General features: G+C 42.6%; 1 pseudogene; it reads left to right on the top strand.

The window, feature by feature from the left end:
• Positions 1–7293: 7293 nt before the first annotated feature.
• LOC131750325 (large ribosomal subunit protein uL24-like) lies at positions 7294–7966 on the top strand (annotated as a pseudogene).
• Positions 7967–18194: the final 10228 nt, after the last annotated feature.

Genomic DNA, 18194 nt, shown 5'->3' with positions numbered 1-18194 from the left:
AGTATAGTTGATTTACAATATCATGTTAGTTTCAGGTATACAGCACAGTGATTCAGATATATAGATAGATAGATAGATAGACAGACAGACATATATATGTATATATTCTTTTTCAGATTCTTTTCCCTTATACATTATTACAAAATATTGAGTATACTTTCCTGTGCTATACAATAGGTCCTTGTTGGTTATCTATTTTATATGTAGTAGTGTGTATATGTTAATCCCAACCTCCTAATTTATCCCTCCCTCCCCCTCTTGAAGAGATATCTCTTGAGATAGTGATTTTGTTTCCTTGGGATATATATCAAGAAATGGGATTGCTGGATCATATGGTAGTTCTATCTTTAACTTCTTGAGGAACCTCCATACGGTTTTCCACAATGACTGTACCAGTTTACATTCCCACCAAAAGTGCACAGGGTTCCCTTTGCAGTTTTTTATGTACAAGGTCATGTTGTCTGAGGTTCACAGTAGCTTTTAAATTCTTTGCTTGCTGCATCTCGGTCACGCCTCTCACCCCCTCCAGCTCCCAACACTATGGCCCCTCAAAATCCTTACTCTTGATAATATTAAAGACTCCTCCTCTGAGGGTAAGATAGAGTGTCCTTAGATTCCTCCTAAAGACAGGAACCTTCCACTAACAGTAGTGTTGTCCTCCAGCTATGTAGCCTTCCACATCCATCTCTTCCAAAGATAAACATGTCACAAGAACCAAGAGCATGTGTTGATGCATCTACAATCCATATCCCCTTTGCCTCCAGAACTTGCCTATGTCTTTGCTTCAGTTGTTGACCAACCATCCTACTGATGTCCATACTCTACCAGATTAAAGTAAAATTTTTGCCAAGAAAGTTTTTGTCTCTAGTGATGCTGTCATTGTCTGCCCTGATCAATTGCTTATTTTATGTGTTACTCTGAATGGGCTTTTTTTTTTTTTGACCACACCACCCTGACCAGGGATTGAAGCTGGGCCCTCGGCAGTGAAAGCGCAGAGTCCTAACCACTGGACCACCAGGGAATTCCCTGAAAGGGCATTCTATTTTTTTTTCTTTTTTGACATCTTTATTGGAGTATAATTGCTTTACAATGTTGTGTTAGTTTCTGCTGTACAACAAAGTGAATCAGCTATACGTATGTATGTATCCCCATATCTCCTCCCTCTTGCATCTCCCTCCCAGCCTCCCTATCCCACCCCTCTAGGTTGTCACAAAACACCAAGCTGATCTCCCTGTGCCTATGCAGCTGCGTCCCACTAGCTATCTATTTTACCTTCGGTAGTGTATATATGTCCATGCCACTCTCTCACTTTGTCCCAGCTTACCCTTCCCCCTCCCTGTGTACTCAAGTCCATTCTGTATGTCTGTGTCCTTATTCCTGTCCTGCCCCTATATTCTTCAGAATGATTTTTTTTTTAGATTCCATATATATGTGTTAGCATATGGTATTTCTTTTCCTTTTTCTGACATACTTCACTCTGTATGACAGACTCTAGGTCCATCCACCTCACTACAAATAACTGAATTTCATTTCTTTTTATGGCTGAGTAATATTCCCTTGTATATATGGGCCACATCTTCTTTATCCATTCATCTGTTGATGGACACTTGGGTTGCTTAAATGTCCTGGCTATTGTAAATAGAGCTGCAATAAACATTGTGGTACATGACTGTTTTTGAATTATGGTTTTCTCAGGGTATATGTGAAAGGGCATTCTTACTTTTAATTTCCAAATGGTGTGTGCAAGTACACATGCAGGGATGGGGGTGGATATCTTGTGATAACACTCAGTTATCATCCAGTACTCAAGCCACACTTTAAGTCAAACTCTATACAACTCTTTTACATGTGTCACTGTTAATTCATTTGGCCTCCAATTGACCTAGTTTGGGAACTGTTTAGGACTTTATATTTAGTTCTCTCCGTTACATCTTGTTATATTCAGCTCATTGTTCTAGACTACTGAGATCTTTTTGCAGTCTCATTTTCAGCCATCCTATGTAATTTATCCCACCAAATTCATGTTGTCCTATATCTGGGCAGTAGATCACAGTCTTTATCCAAGTAAATTTTGAATAAAAAGCTCAGGGCAGGGACAGCGCACTGTGGCATGCCATTGGAGACCTTCCCTCTGGTTGCTTGTGTTCAACAGTTAGCACTCTTTAAGAAGGGCTGCTCAGTCAGTTACACATTGACTTATCTGTGCTTCCTTTTTGTCTACTGTTAAATGATAATTATAGTACCCAACTCATAAGACTTTTGTAAGGATTAAATGATGAAACACCTGCAATGCGGCACAGGGCATGTGCTCAAGAAGGTGAGTAGTTATTACCTGGGGAGGCAGGGGCTTTATAGTCAACAGCTTGGCCTTTATCTTCATCTTGTCATTTCCTGACTGTGCATCCTTAGACAAGTTATTTAACTTCTCTGAACCTCAATTTCTTCATCTTAAGAACAGTGCCCTCTTTACAAAGTTGTTGTGAGGATTAAATGGAATAATATAGGTAGAGTATTTAACACAGTGTATAACACTCAGTAAGTGTTTGTTGCAATGATTCTTTTTGACATTCATCTAGCACATGTTTTAATCTCCTCCCTCCATTCTCCTACCAAGATATTTCCAAAAGCTTGAAGATATTCAGACAGGCTTTCTTTAGCATTCCCCTGATCAACTTGTTTGGTAACTGAACTGGTAGGTTGCAGAGTTATGCTTCATTTTAATCAACCTTTAAAGCTCTTCTAGGGACTTCCTGGTGGTCCAGTGGTTAAGAATCTTCCTTCCAGTGAAGAGGACGTGGGTTCAATCCTTGGTTGGGGAACTATGATCCCATATGCCGTGGGCAACTAAGCCCGCACGCTACAACTAGAGAAGCCCACGCACCACAACGAAGATCCTGCGTGCTACAACTAAGACCCAATGCAGCCAAATAGATAAATAAATAAATATATTTTTTAAAAAGATGGACCAGTGCTCCATTCTAATAAATAAATATATAAATAAAGTTCTTCTAAAATTCTAAAAATACAAGCAAAATAATTATTGAAATGTTTAATTAATATATGTTATGGCTAGATTATTAATCTTGGATTCATATTATGAGTGAATCCACCTTAGACTTGTGTGTTATATATGCTGTATGTACAGTTATAAGAGTACCCTGGAGACCCTTGGAAAGATTGGGATCATTTCATAGGCTGGGAAGTACAGCTTGATTATTCAAAATAATTATGAAGGTAAATATTTGGTTTGTTTTTTTTTTTTGAGGTACGCGGGCCTCTCACTGTTGTGGCCTCTCCCGTTGCGGAGCACTGGCTCCGGGTGCGCAGGCTCAGCGGCCATGGCTTACGGGCCCAGCTGCTCCACGGCATGTGGGATCTTCCCGGACCGGGGCATGAACCCGTGTCCCCTGCATCGGCAGGCGGACTCTCAACCACTGCACCACCAGGGAAGCCCCTATGTATTTGTTTTTAATCACTACTTTTTCCTTTGACTTATTTGGTGCTGAGAATATTGCTCAGGAATACAACCTCCAATAATAATGCTGTTTCTATGAGAAAATGGTCTGCCCCACAATGGTCAGCTGAGGTGTGGAATCTAGGACTCACTGTGGTGAAGCCAGATACTGCTTGCCAAATCACAACCCTCCTTATGTGTGGTAGTGGAAGAAATCTCAACTCTTAAAGGTATGATTTCCACAAAACAAACTATTCAAAAGCTCATGCCTTATAGCAACTAAGAATCAAGGCCTGACTTTTTTATGTTGTTTTATCAAATTGCTGTGTCAGACTTTCTAAAAAGTTATCTGTGTGAGCATAACATGAAAACTTGCAAGTCAAACACATTTGGATCTTATTCTCCATTGTGCATTTTAAAAAAAAATTTGGAGCACGTTACCTGTCTTTTTCAACTCTCAGGATTTATTTTCCAAAATGGAGATAATAATTACCAAAAGGATTGTTCCAAAGATTAGATGATGAGTATAAAGTTCAGGGTCTGGTGCATGATACGTGGTAGGTGCTCAATAAATGTTGGTTCCCTTCCTTCCTTTTTTTTTTTATTGTCAGTGGTGATCCATTAAAAAATACGAAGGAAGTGAGACAAAACTAATTTTTTTAACTTGGATCTGGTTTGAGCTGGCTCCTTTAAAAGATACAAAGAGGGCTTCCCTGGTGGCGCAGTGGTTGAGAATCCGCCTGCCGATGCAGGGGACACGGGTTCGTGCCCCGGTCTGGGAAGATCCCACATGCCGCGGAGCGGCTGGGCCCATGAGCCATGGCCGCTGAGCCTGAGCGTCCGGAGCCTGTGCTCCACAACGCGAGAGGCCACAACAGTGAGGCCCGCATACCACACAAATAAAAGTAAAAGATACAAAGAGAAGTTTTCAATTTTTTTCCTTTTTTTAATGGAAACCCCATGGCGGAGTTTTTAGCTGTGGAAGATGAGGCCCCTGCTGAGGAGCTTTAAAAAAATATTGGTGCCCTCATTCTACCCATAGAGACTACAATCTGATTGGACTAGGGGGTGGCCTAGACATTAGGATTTTTTTAAAGTATAGTTTACATACAACAAATTGCACACATTTAGGTGTACAGGTCAATGAGTTTTGACCATTGTTCACCCTCTTCTAACCACCACCCTAATTAAGGTAGAGATCTTTTACATTACCCAGAAATGTCCCTTTCCTGTCAGTCTGTCCCACCCCCACCCTAAGTAACACATGTTCTGATTTCTATCACCATAAATTAGTTTCAACTGATTTTAATTCCACACGAAATTTATAAATGGAATCAAACAGTATGTACTCACTTGTGTCTTGCTCAATATACTTTTGAGATTCATCAACGTTAATATGGATATCAATAATTTCTTCTTATTCTTCTTATTATTACTATGCTTTTAAAGACAAAAAATTAACAACTTGTTTATCTCCTGTTGGCGAACACTTAGTTTGTTTCCAGGTTTCATTATTATGAATAAAGGTGCTATAAACGTTCCTATATGATTTTTGTGTACATATATTTTCATTTCTCTTTGGTAGATGCTTGGAAGTGGAATTCCTGGTCATAGTGTGGGTATATGCTTTACAATAAACTGCCAAACAGTTTACCAAAGTGGTTGTACTATCTTATCCCCCACTAGCAATGTACACAAGTTCTAGGAGCTCCACGTCACTGTTAACACTTGACATTTGTCATTCCTTTAAAATGCAGCCATTCTAGTGGATAAGAAATTGTATCTCACGGTTTTAATTTGCATTTCTCTGATGAATAATGAGGTATTCACACAAATTTACATGGTATTTTCACGAACACTGGTAAAAACCGTTTTATGTGTGTACTAGTGATTCATATAACTTCTGAAACGTCTGTTTTGAAATCAAGTGTTTTCTCCATTTTTAAAAACTGGGTTTTCTTTTTATTATTGATTTGGAGGAGTTCTTTAGTTGACTTCTGTTTGGGCTACCCTGTACCTGTTTTTGTTATTCTTATACAGTCAGTAAGAGTTTTTAACTTGTAATAGCCCCATGTTAGTACCTCTATGGAGAAAGAGGGGAGAAAGAATATTGGCGTGCAGGGGTGCAGAGGGGCAGAGAGGAGAGCAATCTCAGGAGGCTTGAGAGGGTACAAGGTGGTCAAGAGGGATCAAGCTGGTAGCAGGCTGGCTGAGTGAGCCATGGAAGGAGACTTGCAACCACCCTCTCAGGAGGAGCCCCCTGAAATCTTGGGTAGGTGCTGGACTTCCACACAGCCCTGAGAACAGGGACTCAGATTAAATATATATGTGTGTGTGTATATATATATATATATATATATATATATATATATACACACACACATTTATCGTTTTCTGTGTATATATGTGTATACACATATACATATTATATATGTATATATATATCTCCAGAAGGCTGGTGTACTTGGATGCTTTTGTGTCAAAGACACGATTCAGGCCCTTTTAAAAAAATTTTTTTTTTTTTTTTTGCGGTACGCGGGCCTCTCACTGCTGTGGCCTCTCCCGTTGCGAAGCACAGGCTCTGGATACACAGGCTCAGTGGCCATGGCTCACGGGCCCAGCCACTCCACAGTGTGTGGGGTGTGGGATCTTCCCGGACTGGGACACGAACCTGTTTCCCCTGCATCTGCAGGCGGATTCTCAACCACTGCGCCACCAGGGAAGCCCTTAAAAAATATTTATTGAAGTATAGTTGATTTACAATGTTGTGTTAATTGTGATTCAGTTATACATATATATACATTATTTTTCATATTCTTTTCCATTATGGTTTATCACAGGACACTGAATATAGTTCCCTGTGCTATACAGTAAGACCTTGTTGTTTATCAGGCCCTTTTATAAGTGATCTAGAAAACTAATATGTGACCCAACTTCTTCCTCTCTGTGAACTCCCTGAGGGCAGCAACAAATTCTTTTAGAGTTTCTTAAAATAGAAAAAATCCAACTTGTGATGCCACAGAATATTGGCTCCTCTGTCCTGTTCTTGGTTCTCCTCTCAGCAGTTGTTTGCTTAGGCTACAGGTACAATTAGCAAGCTAAGGCATTAATGTATGGGTAGAGGCTTATTACTGGCTTTAATGTGACTGTGGCTTAAGTCTTATTATTTTTGGACTTCAGTCATTACTGTCATTATTAGATCTGCTGATCATCAGTCATTTCAGAGACAAAATCAATAAAACACCAGGAACTGGAATACAAAAGGCAGTATAATCAACTCTGTTATTCAGGGATTCATTAATTCAAGTCTCCAATTTAGAATTTATTAGAGTTTCCCCATTGGATATGCATTCGAGTTTAACTCTGTTTTGTCAGTAGCAAAAGCCATTGCAAAGCCAAATGATAAACAAGATTGCAAGAGGAATGTTCACTCAAAGAAAACAGTAGGATGAGAACATTGGGAACTCATTAGAGGTTTCCATGTACTTAAACAATTAGAAGCATGCATGTATTACACTAAGATATCACAGTGTATTTTGCTGATTTATTTTCCTCTCTGTGTCCCTCATTAAACAGGGCTTGGTTAAGGGCAGGAACAATGCCCCCTGCACAGAGTCAGTACTTAGCATGTGTTAGCCAAATGAGCAGGTCCTTCCGTGCGGCGTGGAGGGCTCAGGTGTTAGACTCATGGGTTCTTACGCGTGTGTGTGTGTGTGTGTGTGTGTGTGTGTGTGTGTAAAATTCTGTCAGTAGGGTCCACTAAGCTGGAGTTGGGAGTGCAAGAGGTTTGTCTGTATAAGATAAAAGAGGGGTTCTTCCTTTTTGCGGCCATTGCAGAAATGAAGTTCAATCCCTTTGTGACTTCTGACCGAAGCAAGAACCAGAAAAGGCATTTCAATGCGCCTTCCCACATTCGCAGGAAGATTATGTCTTCCCCTCTTTCTAAAGAGCTGAGACAGGGCTTCCCTGGTGGCGCAGTGGTTGAGAGTCTGCCTGCCGATGCAGGGGATGCGGGTTCGTGCCCCGGTCCGGGAAGATCCCACATGCCGTGGAGCGGCTGGGCCCGTGAGCCATGGCCGCTGAGCCTGCACGTCCAGATCCTGTGCTCTGCAACGGGAGAGGCCACAACAGTGAGAGGCCCGCGTACCGCAAAAAAAAAAAAAAAAAAAAAAAAAAAAAAAAAAGCTGAGATAGAAGTACAGTGTCCGATCCATGCCCATCTGAAAGGGTGATGAAGTTCAGGTTGTAGGAGGGCACTACAAAGGGCAGCAAATTGGCAAAGTAGTCCAGGTTTACAGGAAGAAATATATCATCTACACTGAACGAGTGCAGTGGGAGAAAGCTGATGGCACGACTGTCCACGTGGGCATGCACCCCAGCAAGGTGGTTATCACCAGGCTAAAACTGGACAGAGACCGCAAAACGATCCTTGACCGTAAAGCCAAATCTCGCCAAGTAGGAAAGGAAAAGGGCAAATATAAGGAAGGAAGAATGGAGAAGATGCAGGAATGAAGTAATCTTGTATACAACTGTCATTAAAAACTGTTAAAATGGACAAAAAAGAAGATAAAAGAGGGGAAGAAGCAGGACTGCATGGGAAAAGCCTGAGACCATGATCCGAGAGAGTCTTGGATGACCCACTGGGAAGCTCTGGAACAAGATTGCCCATCAGAATAGGTCCACATTGGGCCCAAACTAACAGGCACTAGTATCCTGCCATGCTTAGCTGTTGGCTAGGGGTTGCTGAAAAGGAGCATGACCTCAGCTCCTAAGCCGATCCTGAGGCAGATGCTGAAGATGCTGATCACTGGAGGCTGTTAGCCAGCAGGGCTCCATGCAGCCAAGCAGCCACTTCTTTCCTGAAGGGAGGTCTCCCCACCTCTCCTCTGACCTCTCTCTCATCCTCTCCTCTGTGTATTGGGAGACAGAGAGCTCCATTTCGCCAGGGTGCCCGGTGTCCCCAGTATTGGGCTGACATTATAAAAGTCAGTCAGCCAAGAGGAAGAGGCTGTGAATTACCACTGTGGTCCACCACCAGTAGGAAGTGCCCAACCCCAGCCAGGGCAGGGACAGATTTGGATGGCACTGGCTGACCCCCGAAACCCCCGGGGCTAGCTGACCTGGTCTGCCCTGGTCGTTTCAGTAACCTCACAGGGTCAAGACCACACATCTTACACAATTGAATTTTATGGCCCCACCTAGGGTGCTATGAGGGGATTTTATTGAATCTTTATTTTCAATTATAAAAGTCAAATGTGGTCTTTGTAGAAAATTTAGACAATGCAACATATTCTAGGGAATAGAGTAAAAATCTGTCATAATATCACCTCCCAAAGACAATTATTAGCAATTTTGTGTTTTCTCTTCCAGTTACATACATAACAAAATATCCTCCCTCTCCCCATTTATCAAATGTCATGTACATTTCACTAAGACAGATAATTCTTGTTTGTTCTTTAGCATAAACTGAGACTGGACTGAGAAGTTCCCAGGCTAAAGTCAGATGACGGAGTGGTTTAGAGGAAGGAGGGCGGGCTGGGGAAGATGGAGCAGTCACTTCCAAAGCTGTATTTTGCTTTGGGCACTCTTTGAGGGTAGAACTGAGGATCCTGGGACCTCATCATGAAAGGACTTCTTTCCTCTCTTTGTCTTGTGGATGTTTATGGGTCTGGAAAAAAAACACAGGGTTAAGGCAAACTCACGCTTTGGGTCCATGCGGGTGTATGACTGCCACCCATGCCACCATGCAGAATGGCAGACCAACTCATCTAGCTAACATTTACTAAGTGCCTATGTGTGATAGAATATTCTTCTTGCCCTGAAGGAGTATAAAGTTTAGTGAGGGAGATGGGAAAACGGACCTTTAAAATACATTCTGGGACTTCCCTCATGGTACAGTGGTTAAGAATCCACCTGCCAATGCAGGGGACATGGGTTCCAGCCCTGGTCCGGGAAGATCCCACATGCCACGGAGCAACTAAGCCCGTGCATCACAACTACTGAGCCCGCATGCCTAGAGCCCGTGTGCCACAACAAGAGAAGCCATCGCAATGAGAAACCCGTGCACCGCAACGAACAGTGGCCCCTGCTCACCTCAATGAAGACCCAACGCAGCCATAAATAAATAAATAAGCTTATTTTTAAAATAAGTAAATAAAATGAAATACATTCTGATATCTACTAAGTAGCAAGAGGTACATAATACAATGAGAGAATAAAGGAGGGAGTGTTTATCTGCAACATATGTGTCAGGTCTCCATGACTGCCTTGGCTCTCTAGAGAAAGGGGCAGTAAAGGGTGAGACAACACCATGTGTAAAACACAAGAGTGAGAGGTATGCTTGGGGAAGAGACTTATGCTTAGTGAGACTGAAAACTGGGCACGAAAGGGATGGGGCTTTGCATGATTAATTTCACTGAATTAAAAAAATAATGACTGAATCATTAGGTGTTGGGCTGGGGATACAAATTAAATAAGATGGAATTTTAAGTCACAGTGTTATTGAGAATGAACCAGGAAACATTGATTGAGACCTAGCAGATTCAAGAATTCCGGGAGTTCTACTATGGCAGTTCTCAAAGTCTAACTCAAGCCAGATATACTTTTAGTAATACCAAATTCTTGGTCTTCCCGTCCAGGAGAAGTTACATCTGAAATATAAAAATTAACCAAATAATTTAGTTTATAATACCTTTTAAACAAACTCTTTCTAGAATGTGCAGTTTTAAAACATATCTAATGTACATATATTGAATTGTTTCCCCCCAGATTTATATATTTGGGGGAAGTTCTAACCTCAATACCCCAGAATGAGACTAGAATTAGAAATAAGACCTTTAAAGAGGTGATTAAGTTAAAATAGGCTGTTAAAGTGGGCCTTAATCCAATCTGACTTTGTGTCTTTTTAAAAAATTTTTATTTATTTTATTTTTGGCTGTGTTGGGTCTTCGTTGCTGCATGCGGGCTTTCTCTAGTTGTGGTGAGTGGGAGCTACTCTTCATTGCGGTGCGTGGGCTTCTCATTGCGGTGGCTTCTCTTGTTGTGGAGCATGGCCTCTAGGCACGGGCTTCAATAGTTGTGGAACACAGGCTCAGTAGTTGTAGCTTGTGGGCTCTAGAGCGCAGGCTCAGTAGTTGTGGCGCGCAGGCTTAGTTGCTCCGCAGCATGTGGGATCTTCCCAGAGCAGGGTTCGAACCCGTGTTCCCTGCATTGGCAGGTGGATTCTTAACCAGTGTGCCATCAGGGAACTCCCCTGTGTCCTTTTAATAAGAGGATATTTAGACGCACAAAGAAATAACAGGGGCATGAATACACAGAGGAAGGACCATGTGGGATTACAGCTAGAAGGCAGTCATCTGCAGGCCAATGAGAGAGGGCTCAGGAGAAACCAACCCTGTTGACACCTTGATCTTAGACTTCCAGCCTCCAGAACTATGAGAAAATAAATCTCTGTTAAGTCACTCAGTGTATGGCATTCTGTTCTGACAGCCCTCAAAAACTGATATACATATGATCTGGCCAGATGCAGATCAATGCAAATGGTACATGCATTTTAACACATACTTTTGTTGTTTTTGTGTTTAAAAGTCTATACTTCATCCTGTAGAAATCAGGAACCATGTAGAGTTTTTGAGCAGAGTAGTGACAAGATCAGATCTCTGTTCTAAAAAGAGAATTCTGATGTCAACCAGGAGGCCAGACTGGAAAGAAGCTAGAAATCTAATGAGAGGTGTTGACCTCAAGTGGAGGCTCATCCTCGGTCTAAAGTTTCAGAAATATCTGGAGGGTAATGCTGAGAGCAGGGGTGCATTAGTGAGCTCATGATGGGAAAATGTATTTTGCACAGTTATACCCATAGGCCTGAATTTAAACTTTCATCACTGGCTAGACTAGCCTGGATGGCAAAGCATTCTGGGTGAAGTTGTCTTCGCCTGTCTGTGAGATCCCTGAGTGTTGGACACCAGTCTCTTATAGAAAACTGGTGCATTTCTTTTTCAAATGTTTGCTCTTCTTTATTTGGTGACTTGTCAACTCAGATATCTGCTTGTTGTGCAGGAAAACTTACTTCCTTAGTGGGTAAAGAGATTTTACAAATCCAGCATGGAAGCAAAAAAATAATTTTGGACTTGAAATCAAGACCCCAGGGACACATACAGTGGAATACTATTCAGACTTAAAAAGAAGGCAATCCTGCTGTATGTGACAACACAGATGAACCATGAGGATCTTATGCTAAGTGAAATAAGTCAGTTGCAGAAAGACAAATACTATATGATTCTACTTATATGGGGTTATCTAAAATAGCCAAATTCATAGAATCAGAGAATGGAATGGTGGTTGCCAGGGGCTGGAAAGAGAGGGAAGTGGGGAGTTTAATCAACAGGTATTAAATTTATTTAAGCAAGATGAATAAGTTCTAAAGAATAAGTGCTATACAACCCCATGCCTACAGTCAACAATAGTGTATTGTACACTTAGATCTCAGGTTAAGTGTTCTTACCACAATAAAATTAAAAATTTTTAAGAAAATAGGGTTCAAACTCTGACTTGTTTAAAAGGCTGCTGAGGGGGACTTCCCTGGCGGTCCAGTGGTTGAGACTCTGCACTTCTAACGCAGGGGGCATGGGTTCGATCCCTGGCTGGGGAACTAAGATCCCATGTGCTGCGAAGTATGGCCAAAATAAATAAAATAAAAATTAAAAGCTGCTGATTTGCTTAGGGCTCAGGGCTTTTTCCTCCTCTGGGCCTTGATTTGCCCATCTGTAAAATGGAGAGACGAAGAAAACGAACAGTTATTCAGTCCTGTTATGTCCGAGACACTATATACACATTATCCTATTCAATACTCAGAATAAGTCTGTTAAATACTAGTCTACACGTTTGGCAGATGAGAAAACCTTAGTTTTTCCAAGGAAGCAGGGTTTATACTCGGGTCTAAAGTTTCATGGCCCATGCTTTCTAAGGTTCCTTCCAAGGCCAAAATGCTGTAATTCATGTGTGTCTGAAACGTTTTGGCTGAATAAACACTAATGACTAATCAAGCTGCAACAGTAAAGACAATAGACTCTCCAGTGATTATTAAGTGGCTATGGAAGAACCACTCACCCTGCAGGGAAACATGGTTTCTCACTGGAAGATAATATAACAGATAAAGGGTGGCCAACAGTCAATTTTTGAGCAGCAGATGGCATTTTCTTGGGTTGAAATTGTAGGAGCCTGGAATTTGTCAAGTGCTCTAGGCATTATGAAGAATAAATGCTCTGAATCTCCAGTGGCTTTAGGAGTGGAACAGGCATGTTAGATCCAGGTAAAGGGGCATCTTTTGAAGTTGCTGCTAAAAGGATCTCCTCCTCCACTGACATGAAGCAAAAGAGAATAATACAGGTCTCCCGATTCCAAGGCTGGTGTTCTTTCATTGTCCTCAAGTAGCTTTATGCTCTGGTTGAGAAAACATGTACAACACATATCTGTTCATTTCTTCATTCACTGACTCAAAAGCACTTATTGGACAATTTCAATGTGTCATCACAGAGTTGTATACAGAGATATAAAAGCAGAGTCTCTGTTACGCTTGATTTTGTCCCTCCTAAATTCATATGTTGAAGCCCTAACCCCAGCACATTAGAATGTAACACTGTTTGGATATAGGATCTTGGTTTTTTTTTTTTTACTTGGAGTATAGTTGATTTACAATGTTGTGTTAGTTTCAGGTGTACAGCAAAGTGAATCAGTTATACATATACCTATATCCACTCTTTTTTAGACTCTTTTCCCATAGAGGCCATTACAAAGTATTGAGTAGAGTTCCCTGTGCTGTACAGTAGGTCCTTATTAGTTATCTATTTTATGTATAGTAGTGTGTACATGTCAATCCCAATCTCCCAATTTATCCCTCCTCCCCCACCCCCGACGTAGGGTCTTTAAGGAAATGATCATGTTAAAATGGGGCCCTTGGGGACACCTATGACTGTCATCCTACGAAGAAGAGATTAGGACACAGGCACAACAGACAGAAAGATGACCACATGAAGACACAAGAAGATGGCCAACTGCAAGCCAGGGAGAGAGGCCTCCGAAGAAACCAACCCTGGGACTTCCCTGGTGGAGCAGTGGTTAAGACTTGTGCTCCCAGTGCAGGGGGCCCAGGTTCGATCCCTGGTCAGGAAACTAGATCCCACATGCATGCTACAACTAAGAGTCCGCATGCCACAACTAAGGAGCCCACATGCTGCAACTAAGGAGCCCACATGCCACAACTAAGACCTGGCACAACCAAATAAATAAATATTAAAAATAAAAAAGAAGAAGAAGAAACCAACCCTGCTGACACCTTCATCTTGGCCTCCAGAATGGTGAGAAAATTAACTTCTGTTGTTTAAACCATCCAGTGTGTGGTATTTTGTTACAGCCACTCTAGCAGACTAATAGTCTCCCTGCTTTGCAGAAGTTTCAGGGACACAAAGCAGGCAGTAGGCCATAGAGGGGTGTCCAGGGAGGCATGGGCACACACAGGTGGGACTTCCTCCTCAGACTTCAGAGGGTTGGGGTCAGGAGACGATGCCCGGAGAAGCATCACTGCAGCCAAGTCCTCAAAGATGAGTAGGAGGTAACCAGGAGTCAACGTGAGCAGAGGTAGAGGGAGTCTTTGCACACAAGAAAGAACATGGCACCTGCAGGGAATGGCAAGTCGTTCAAAACACAACGATGGGGCTTTCCCGGTGGCGCAGTGTTTGTGAGAATCCGCCTGCCAGTGCAGGGGACACGGGTTCGAGCCCTGGTCTGGGAAGATCCCACATGCCACGGAGCAACTAAGCCTGTGAGCCACAACTACTGAAGCCTGTGAGCCACAACTACTGAAGCCCATGCGCCTAGAGCCTGTGCTCTGCAACAAGAGAAGCCACCACCATGAGAAGCCCGCACACAGCAATGAAGAGTAGCCCCCGCTCACCGCAACTAGAGAAAGCCTGTGTGCAGCAACGAAGACCCAACACAGCCAATAATAAATAAATAAATTTATTTTTTTAAAAAATTGCAACGATGGGAGAAAATGCGAGTGTGATTGTGTGTTTCTGGCACAAGCACACTAGGAGTTCAGAGACAGGAGACATTATTAACGACAACAAGAATAATATCTTATATTTTTACAGCACTTTACAGTCTGTAAAACGCTTTCTCAGGCCTTATCTCTCAGCGGCAACAGGAGAATTGAACCATTTCATACGCGTGGCAAATGAGGGTTGGGAGGCTAAATGGCTTGGCTGCAGCTTTACAGGAAGTTAGTGGCAGAGTCGAATCTAAAGCTCAGGGCTCTTTCTTCCCAAGTCCAAGTGGGATGCGGGGGTCAGAGGGCCCTTCAACAAGCGCAGCTTATGCTTCCTTGTCCCTGACTTTGCTCATAGAGCTGCACACAGGGCAGCCTGAGGACAGAGCAGCCCAGGTTTGGTGGGTCCTACCGGACAGGAAGAAGCTGGAGTAGAGCTCCACACCATCCTAACACTCCACCTACTAGGGCAGAGACAAGAACGCTGACCTCTGCTCATCCTTTCACTCACTCTGTCTCTAATGAAAGGGTGTTTTAGTTCAAATGGAGACAAGAGTAATAGTGCCCACACCGCCAGCTCTCCTGCCCTGCCTGCCTCTCAGGCAGGACGTTTTTAACTCTAGGGACCCCATCCAGGGATGGACATTGTGCAACATGGCAGGGGAATCCCCTTAGGGTTGATGTGCTAGAAAGGTGAAAGAACAGTAAAAATGTGGTAGGTGTTTTACAAATGCAAGAGAGTCTTCTTATCTGTTTGGAATGGATTGTGTTTAGGACCCTGGAAAGGGGAGAAAGAAAGGTTCTGAGCAGTCATTTCTCCCTCACTCTTTGCCTGCATCCGTGTAGCAGATGGTGTAGGTTCTCCTACCCCTCATATCCCTTGGTTTAACTGTTTCCATAGTTCTGGCCTGAATATCAACTGCCAGTGCCTGGATCTCTTTGGAAGAGGGCATTCTCCAGATGCCGGTGACCACTGTGCCTTCACCTGCCGCAGGCTGGGACTTCCAGGGAATTCATGCCTCCTGGGAACAGCTCTCCACCATAGTGTAATGTGATCTGGTGGATAAGCACCCCAGCTCCTTCCTCTCTTGTGGGGTAACTACACTGACTCCCAGCCATCTCCAGTCGAATGAAGCTCTGGTTGTCCATAGTGGTGACTTGCTTAATATCACAACAGTTACTGGTGTCTGTTCCTTTCCTATCTCACTTCCCCACTCCTCTACCAGTGTCTCCAAGAGTCATCTTCCAAATGGACCACTTGCACTCCTATCCTTGTCTCATGGTTTGCTTCTGGGGAAACCCAGCAAGGACCATACTCCCTGTCCAATGAGTATTTTGCTGCTTTGCACATTGTGAAAGGGGATGGGGAGGACATTATGAAAGGGGATGGCCTTCCTATGCCCTTACAAGCTAGGGAGATACAGACAAATCATTCATTCATTCATGCGTTCTTCACTCAGTAAGTGCTTATTAAGCATTGATCTCGTGCCAAGCACCATGCTGGGGGCCAGCTGGAAATCTCACCTCCTAGGGCTCTGAGGAATCATCCATCACCCACATCCTAGCTCACACACCCAGGCCAGCACTACCTGGATTAGAGGTGGGAGTGGTACCCGGAGAGGCTTCATGTGAAGGAGGTAGGGGCTCAAAATGGGGAGGAGAAGACAGAGGTTCTGGGAGTCTGTCGGGGCAGTGGGGAGGGGTTGGCGAATGACATGAGTAAATGAAGGTCAGTGGGTGGGAATGAAATTCACTTCTGCAAGGGGCAAAGGCTCTGGGCGAGTACATACATGTGGGCTTGGTGAGCGCCTGATTCTTGGGTTCATTAACTGTCAGGGCTGAGAAGGGCCTCAGAGGTCACAGGCAGATCTCCCTCATTTGACTTCCCTGAAAACTGAGGACCGAAGAAGAGAAAATGATTTCCTCCGCCCTTTATGCTCTGAGTGTTCTTCCTCTTGAGAGAAATAGGCTAGATCAATGTTTCTTTAACCCTTTTTCATTAAAGCCCAGGAACCGTTGTAGACATTTTTCCTAATTGCCCCCTCCAATGAAATCTTAATACCACAGGTATTTGTATATCTGTTATGTACTGTACGTCTGTTCATATGCTATATACATAAAAAGAGTAAGATTTTTTTCAACCTCCAAGAACCAATATTTGCCCCCTTGGGGGCGATATTGCCCTTGTTGAGAATGTGTGGGACAGAGAGACTAAATGTGGCCAGGTTTCCTAAGCCTTGAAATTCAGGCAAAGAAACTGGATTTGGTGCAGTAAGCAATAGGGAGCCATAGTAGGTTCTTGAGCAGGGGAGATGGAGTGAGGAAAGAAGTGAAGAGTCTACCTTATGAACAGTATCTGTCAAACACTGTGCCAGCTGCTTTGCCAGCATTGTAGATATCATTAAGAAAAAGGCCAGGATTGACATATACACACTACTATACATAAAATAGATAATTAATAAGGACCTACTGTATAGCACAGGGAACTCTACTCAATACTCTGTAATGGCCTACAGGGGGAGAGAATCTAAAAAAGATTGGATATATGTACATGTATATGATATACATATATATGATATATGTACATGTATAATCGATTCGCTTTGCTTTACACCTGAAACTAACACAACATTGTATATCAACTATACGCCAATAATTTTTTTTTTTTAAAGGAAAAGAAAAAGGCCAACTTGGCCTTCCTATGCCCTTACAAGCTAGGGAGAGACAGACTGTGTTAAATATACACACAATAATTATTTATTAGAGTTGTAATAAATGCTACTACCAGCTTTCTTTTTGCTTTGTTTAACCAACATTTATATACTCCTTGTTATGTCCCAGAAGCTATGCTAGGCACTAAATGAATATTAGCTCATTTAATCCTGTGAGAGAGGTATAGTTATTATACCCATTTTACAGATGGGGAAACTGAGGCACAGAAAGTGCCTTACCTCAAGGCACATGGCTTGTAAAGGTGGAGCTGAGATTCAAACCCAGACAGTCTGGCTCCAGAGTCAGTGTTCTAAATCACCATACTATGATCTGAAAAATATAGTATATACGTGTACACATGTGTAACTATAATTCAGGCCGAACGCAGTGCGAGGTGCCAGTATAGATTCGCAGACCTCTTGCCATAACTCTAATGGAACCAAGGGCTGAAAGTTGGAGACTGGTGGACTAGAAGACTTTTAATGTCTGTTTGACTCTAAAGCTCATAATCCCAGTAGAATTTGAAAAACGGGGTGAGATTTAAGGCTCTCTCAATTTCAGCTTGTGTAAATAGAGCAAGCCAGCTGACGCCTGGCTCCCTTCTCAGCAATGAGCAAAAGAGGCACACAGCTCTGCGTTATATGCAGAAGAAATGTAACACAGGGGCTATAACTAAGTCACATACATGAGTCTGCAGAAAAGGACATATGTGCCCTTGGACCTGAAACAGGCGAGACAGTGAAACCAAAAACATGTGCTCATGCTTTACTATTCAGCCACCTCTGAACTTTTTCCTCCACGCTTTGACTGTTTCCAATGAATGAGATTTTTTAAAGATAATTTTAGCTTACACAGGATTCATAATATACCTTCCATAGTCTGTAATTTTTTCGTAAATTAAAAAAACCTGTTTTCCCTAGTGGTCTTATCCTACTGCTCTAGAATGGCATCCAAGATACCAGTTTGAAGGACAATGAGCTAAACCCA

This window comes from Kogia breviceps, chromosome 1 (genome assembly GCF_026419965.1).
Source record: "Kogia breviceps isolate mKogBre1 chromosome 1, mKogBre1 haplotype 1, whole genome shotgun sequence".
Taxonomy (NCBI): Eukaryota; Metazoa; Chordata; class Mammalia; order Artiodactyla; family Physeteridae; genus Kogia; species Kogia breviceps.
The sequence above is the reverse complement of the archived record's forward strand: the minus strand, read 5'-3'. Positions and strand labels throughout refer to the sequence as shown.